At 46.1% G+C, this 5484-nt stretch overlaps 1 protein-coding gene across 1 annotated transcript in view; it reads right to left on the reverse strand.

The window, feature by feature from the left end:
* Positions 1-2024, reverse strand: part of LOC106812309 (flavin-containing monooxygenase FMO GS-OX5-like) — a 17346-nt gene extending 15322 nt beyond the window's left edge. The window contains exon 1 of the mRNA XM_014816151.1: positions 1889-2024. The gene's annotated coding sequence lies outside the window, so the exon portion shown is untranslated. The remainder of the gene's footprint in view (positions 1-1888) is intronic.
* Between the last annotated feature and the right edge of the window lie 3460 nt (positions 2025-5484).

The following is a 5484-nucleotide window of genomic DNA, read 5'->3' on the forward strand; positions in this document are numbered from 1 at the left end:
ACACGCACGCACGCACGCACGCACACACACACACACACACTCACGCACGCACGCACGCACTCACACGCACACGCACACGCACACACACACTCACACGCACACGCACACGCACACATACACACACACGCACGCACACACGCACGCGCACACATACACGTATACACGCACGCGCACACACACGCGCGCGCACATGTACACACACGCACACGCGCACGCTCACGCTCATAGCTGCCAGCGCGTGATACTTTCGTAGGAGGTTCCCGCGGTCGCGTGCGCCTTGCCGCGGAACTGCGCGCAAGATTCGCGCTTAGCGGGCAGGATCAACACCTCTCAGGCGACGCTTCTCTGGTATCCGGTCTTTCATCTGGTTTCCCTCTAGGAACCAGTTATTTACGCATGTATAGTATGTAGGTTGAGCCAGTGGCGCCCGCAGATAGAAGCACTGGAAGCACAGTGCTTCCAGTAAATTTTGGGTTAAAAAAAAAAATTCTACATTTTTTTCTTAAATCTCTCTCGCAAGACTCACCAGATTGCATCTCCAGACGTCTACCATTCAACATTTTTTAGGGGGGGGGGCATGCCCCCAGACCCCCCTAGCATGCAGCGCGCCTGCTTTTTATTATCACTGAAGATTTTATTCTTCTGTGCTTCTACTTTCTTAAGACCTGTGGGCGCCAGTGTGTTGAGCTAATATATATTCCCACCCCTGCAAAGATCATCTTTCCTGAGCTGAAATCGAATGTCGCCGACGCCAGCTATATATATGCACCGCATGATTGCTTTTTTGCATTATTTATCTGTGGAATTGTATTGATATATCTGTTTGTGTAGTTGGCCTACTTGTTTACCCAAGAAACGACCATGGTACAGTGCACCTACATTGACCAAACGTGTTTACGACTTTCCCATGGTCCATACATTGCTATTGGCAGAGAATGGTTTGAATGTTCACTCCAGCTATTCGGCCTATGCTTGTTGATTATGCGTTTCCCTAGTATTTCCCTGGGAAACAATTATTTAAAGAAGCGTTAAGAAGGTCAAGGTTATATATTCCCGTGCCCATCGACTGATAATCTTTTCCAACACGAGAAGGAATACCCCCTAGTTTCAGTTGGCCACATGCTCACACAGAAAAAAAGCCATGATTTAGTGCAGCAACTTTGGCCAGGCAAGTATTCAAGGTGCATAAATTGCTATCGCTACGGTGTCTTATCGGGTATATAAGCCGTTGCGAGTAACCAGAAATGCTAGGATAAAGATTATATCCCCAATTAGTGTCTGTAACGAGAGCATCAAATCTATCGAATTCAATTTCAAAACTATAACTACTGCTGCATTAAGGGCCAACAGAGCAGACCAGTATGCCATTCAATTATCATTTATTAATGTTTATGCTATTTTGATAAATAATAAAGATGCGGACATCACCACAATTGCAATAACAAACTATGATGTGTATATTGGCTTCTGTACTACAAGTAACGTGCAGTCACAACCCCGGTAACAAAACTTCATCAGTACCAGGGATTGATATATAGATTTGATGATGATTCAGGTTTTAACTACAGCTTATATGCGTTCTTGACACGGTGTTTTGTTGTATGCACAGTTGTAAGTCATTTTATCTAGCTGTAAATTTGAACACGATACATGAACGTTTACCTATTAGTGATTATTCCAAATAACTTGCACCATATATACTGATTTGTCTGTGCGTGCGTGTGTGTAGCCGCACGTGAAAATAGGTCAACGCGTATATAGGAATGGTTGTTAAGAAAACTCAGCGTTACTATTACTGACCCGGTTTTGGGTCAAGATAGTCATACTCTCTGAATGTTTCATATATGTTTTACATATTTCAGCAAACACACCATTGACACATCGATACCTTAATTCCAGGAAATTGCAGCAATGTCACCGCAGTCCAAAGCCATGGATCGAGGAGGAGAGATCAGGTACCTGTGGGCCTGAGCTGTGGGCGTGGCAGAGCATCTGTCCGCTAGCCACTCGTGTGCGGGACGCGTGATTTTTTTTTCTAGGTCAATCAAGAACATAGGGCTCTAGTGAGCGCGCGCGCGCGTCACGCGTACGGGACTCAGTTTCCGCCTCTTCATTTATCTCTTGCTCACAAGGGGGCGCCAGTGATCCGTCGAGGATCTTGAGAGCAACTGGAACTTGTATTGGGGGCCAGCTATGCGGCTTGCGGTTGCCGTTTTCAGCCTCCCTGCCTGTATCTATACGAGTGTTTTTGCACAGGTATTCAGACTGTCAATGTTCAAAATATTCCTACGTAACCCTCGAATTATAATTTTTCCCAGCCTGAGAGGGAATATCCCCTGGTCGAAGTCTGCAGTTCAACGTTCTCACTCAATGAACAGCCATGGTTTAGTGTAGTGTTGTATTGTACATTGTGCGTTGTAATTAACCAGTGGCGCTTCTAACCAGGCGAGGCAGTGGGACTTATTGTCCTGTTCGTTGTTCGTTGTTGTTTTTGTAATGACACGGGACGTAGGGTAATGACGAAAAACCGGTCGGATCCAAATGTCGAGCTGTTTTTAGAAGCGTATAAATAGACAAGCTCAGATAGAGAGAAGATAGTTACCTACCAGGAGACGTACGTGAGTCATATACGATGTAGAGAGCCAGAGAGGACAGACGCCAGGCGGGTTCCAATATGGACGAAAATTAACCTAGGCTGTCGTATGTAGTATATGTATGTAAATATTTTGCATGTGTTCGGGTGACTAAATAAATCAGTCTTCAATAACAACCTGCTACGATGGATCATCTCTCTACTGGTTATCACACGACTACGCTACAAGTCTACGCTGTCGACGCTACAGATCCTACACGGAGATCTTCAACCTTTCCCATTGGTGGAGGATCCAACGATCTGCAACGCTACAATCTATCGAGCTACCGACCTCCGGCGGCCCGATCGGCCATCGGCATGGCGGCTAAATATCTTTGTTGTCGCAGTTATTATGGCCGGACGTTGTCGTGTGTGTGTGCACTGGAATGAAATGTTACTAATTTTCCCAAATGTCTTCAAACTTTAAAGTTGGTCGTTGTCGCCGCAGTCTTGTCCAGTTAAATGTGATTGACCCCACTTAACATATCCCGAGCTATACGGGGAACACAGAGTTATAGTGTTAATTATGTTCCCAGACTTTACTAATGATCGATAGCCATCTGGGGCAGTGAAAAAAATACACGGGGGCTCGGGGCGATTCAAGAGCTGGCAGCACGCATCAGACAAGATGCAGTTACATGTGACTTCGCATCCATTAAAGACCCCCTAGACGAGGCCATGCGCACACGCTTCATCTGTTCAGTGAACAATGAGGCCGTCTTGAAGGCGTTGTTTAAAATCAAGGATGACGAACTGTCGTACGCTCGAGCAATCCAGGTCGCCATGGAGACTGAAGATGCGGCAAAGGTAGCCAAGGAAACCGTGCATGGGATTCAGCCGAGGCTGGTGAATAAGCTGCAGCATGAGCCACGCTCTTCACCACCTGGGTCAAGTGGAGGGCACTCGACTAACCATGGACCCAGATACACCAGGGCGTTTCCACAGGGAGTCTGTGGGCGTTGTGGCAGGTCTGACCATATTAGCAAAGTATGCCCATACCTTACCGCAACCTGCCATTTCTGCCAACGGAAAGGGCACCTTCAGTCTGTCTGTCTGCAGAAGAAGAGAGGCAACAAGCCAGCGGTGAAGACCATTTACAAGCAGAGACTCCAGACGGTGAAACGGCAGGGAGAAATCCCTGAGCTCCTGCAACCCATCTCTCTGAACGGAAAGAAGTTCGATTTTGAGATCGACACTGGTGCGGGAGACAACTTTTGCTCGGGAGACGTGTGGGTAATTACAAAAATAACAAAACGTAAGCGGGATACCCGTTCATACAAAGATCGCATATAAAACACAATATGTATCGATTGGTACATGTCTGTGTCAAGCTTTAGCAGTTAGACTTAAGTCAAGTATATGCCAATGAACTTTTTATAATACACTTCGACGTGAGAATACCTTAAACTTACACTGGTCTCTATATAATCATGTGTTAAACATCTAGTATGGCACCATTACGAGTGGCTGTGATTGGAGCCGGCCCGTCAGGGTCGATTGCTGCTCGCCTGCTTGCCGCACGACCGCAAGATATCGAATTCGAAGTCTATGCACGTGGAGATAGCATCGGTGAGTGGAAGCCATGTATTACCTACAAGACATCTCCGTATAAAAACGTATGTCATCAGTTGTTTGCCTGCTAGATTTGTCTTTTTCATGACAAACGATCTAAATCGGTGCATATAGGCAGCATGAAAATTGTCGGAGAAAATCTTTTCGTGCTGGCACAAGCAATGATGTCCGATGCATTGTAAAATTTTTGGAAGAGGATGTTAAAGTGAGGTTGAAGGGCCACCATATCTCCCCGTGCATCAATTAACGCTTGTAAACACCTGGAAGGTAGGCACTTACTTACTTATCCTCTTCACTCCCAGTAAAGCACAAGGCCCAAACAGAACTTCGTCATGCTGTACGGTCTTTAGCTCCGCCTTGACGGTCCGGCGCCAGGTGGTCTTTGGCCATCCTCTTTTTTTGTTTTCCTTGAGGTGTCCAGCGTAGTGCTTTTTTTAGATGGTGTTGTCCGGCATTCTGAACACATGCCCAGGCCATCTGAGTCTGCGTTGTTTGGTCTCCTCAACAGTGCAGGATGAACTGGTCTTGGCACTGGAACTGGAAAGTAGGTGATACAATGTAAAATGACATGCAAGATATAGTTAATACACTTACTCCTCTTCTGCGCTTCACTGCACTAGGTGGCATGTGGATGTACTCAGAAAAGACAGGCCTAACTGAACCCAGTACACTCGAGTATATACAAGAGCCTTGTCACCAACCTACCTACCCAGGGGATGGAGTACCCTGACTTTCCCTTCCCTTCGAATCTAAAAGGCAAATTCCTTCACTGGCAGCAGGCATGTATTATTGTTTTTTTAATTAAGATTATCCGCAACCGTAACAATTTAAATAGGTAATGTTTGAACAGGACTACCCGCTAATCTATATTGTTATTGCCTGTAAAGCTATAAAAGGGCACAATAAATAGTCGCAACTGATGAAATGTACTCGGAATTATCATCGCAATTGTATTGACACATTTATAAACGCTTTGTACAGGTACAAGACTACCTCCATGCCTATGCCGACCACTTCAACCTTCGAAAAGATATCCAACTAAATACAGATGTAACGTCTGTAAAACGCATCACCAAAAGCCTGTCTCATCAGGAAATCGCCACCAATCTCCCAACAGACCTCAGTGGTTGGTGCGCACGACTGCCCTTCAGGAGGAGGCAGCAAGGAGAAGGTGTTTGATGCTGTGCTAGTCTGCTCTGGACACCATAGTGTCCGTCACTATCAGACATTCCTGGTCAGGAGAGCTTAGCGGGGTACAGCTGCACAGCCATGACCTAACG

The sequence above is a fragment of the Priapulus caudatus genome, unplaced genomic scaffold (assembly GCF_000485595.1).
Source record: "Priapulus caudatus unplaced genomic scaffold, Priapulus_caudatus-5.0.1 Scaffold632, whole genome shotgun sequence".
Taxonomy (NCBI): domain Eukaryota; kingdom Metazoa; phylum Priapulida; class Priapulimorpha; order Priapulimorphida; family Priapulidae; genus Priapulus; species Priapulus caudatus.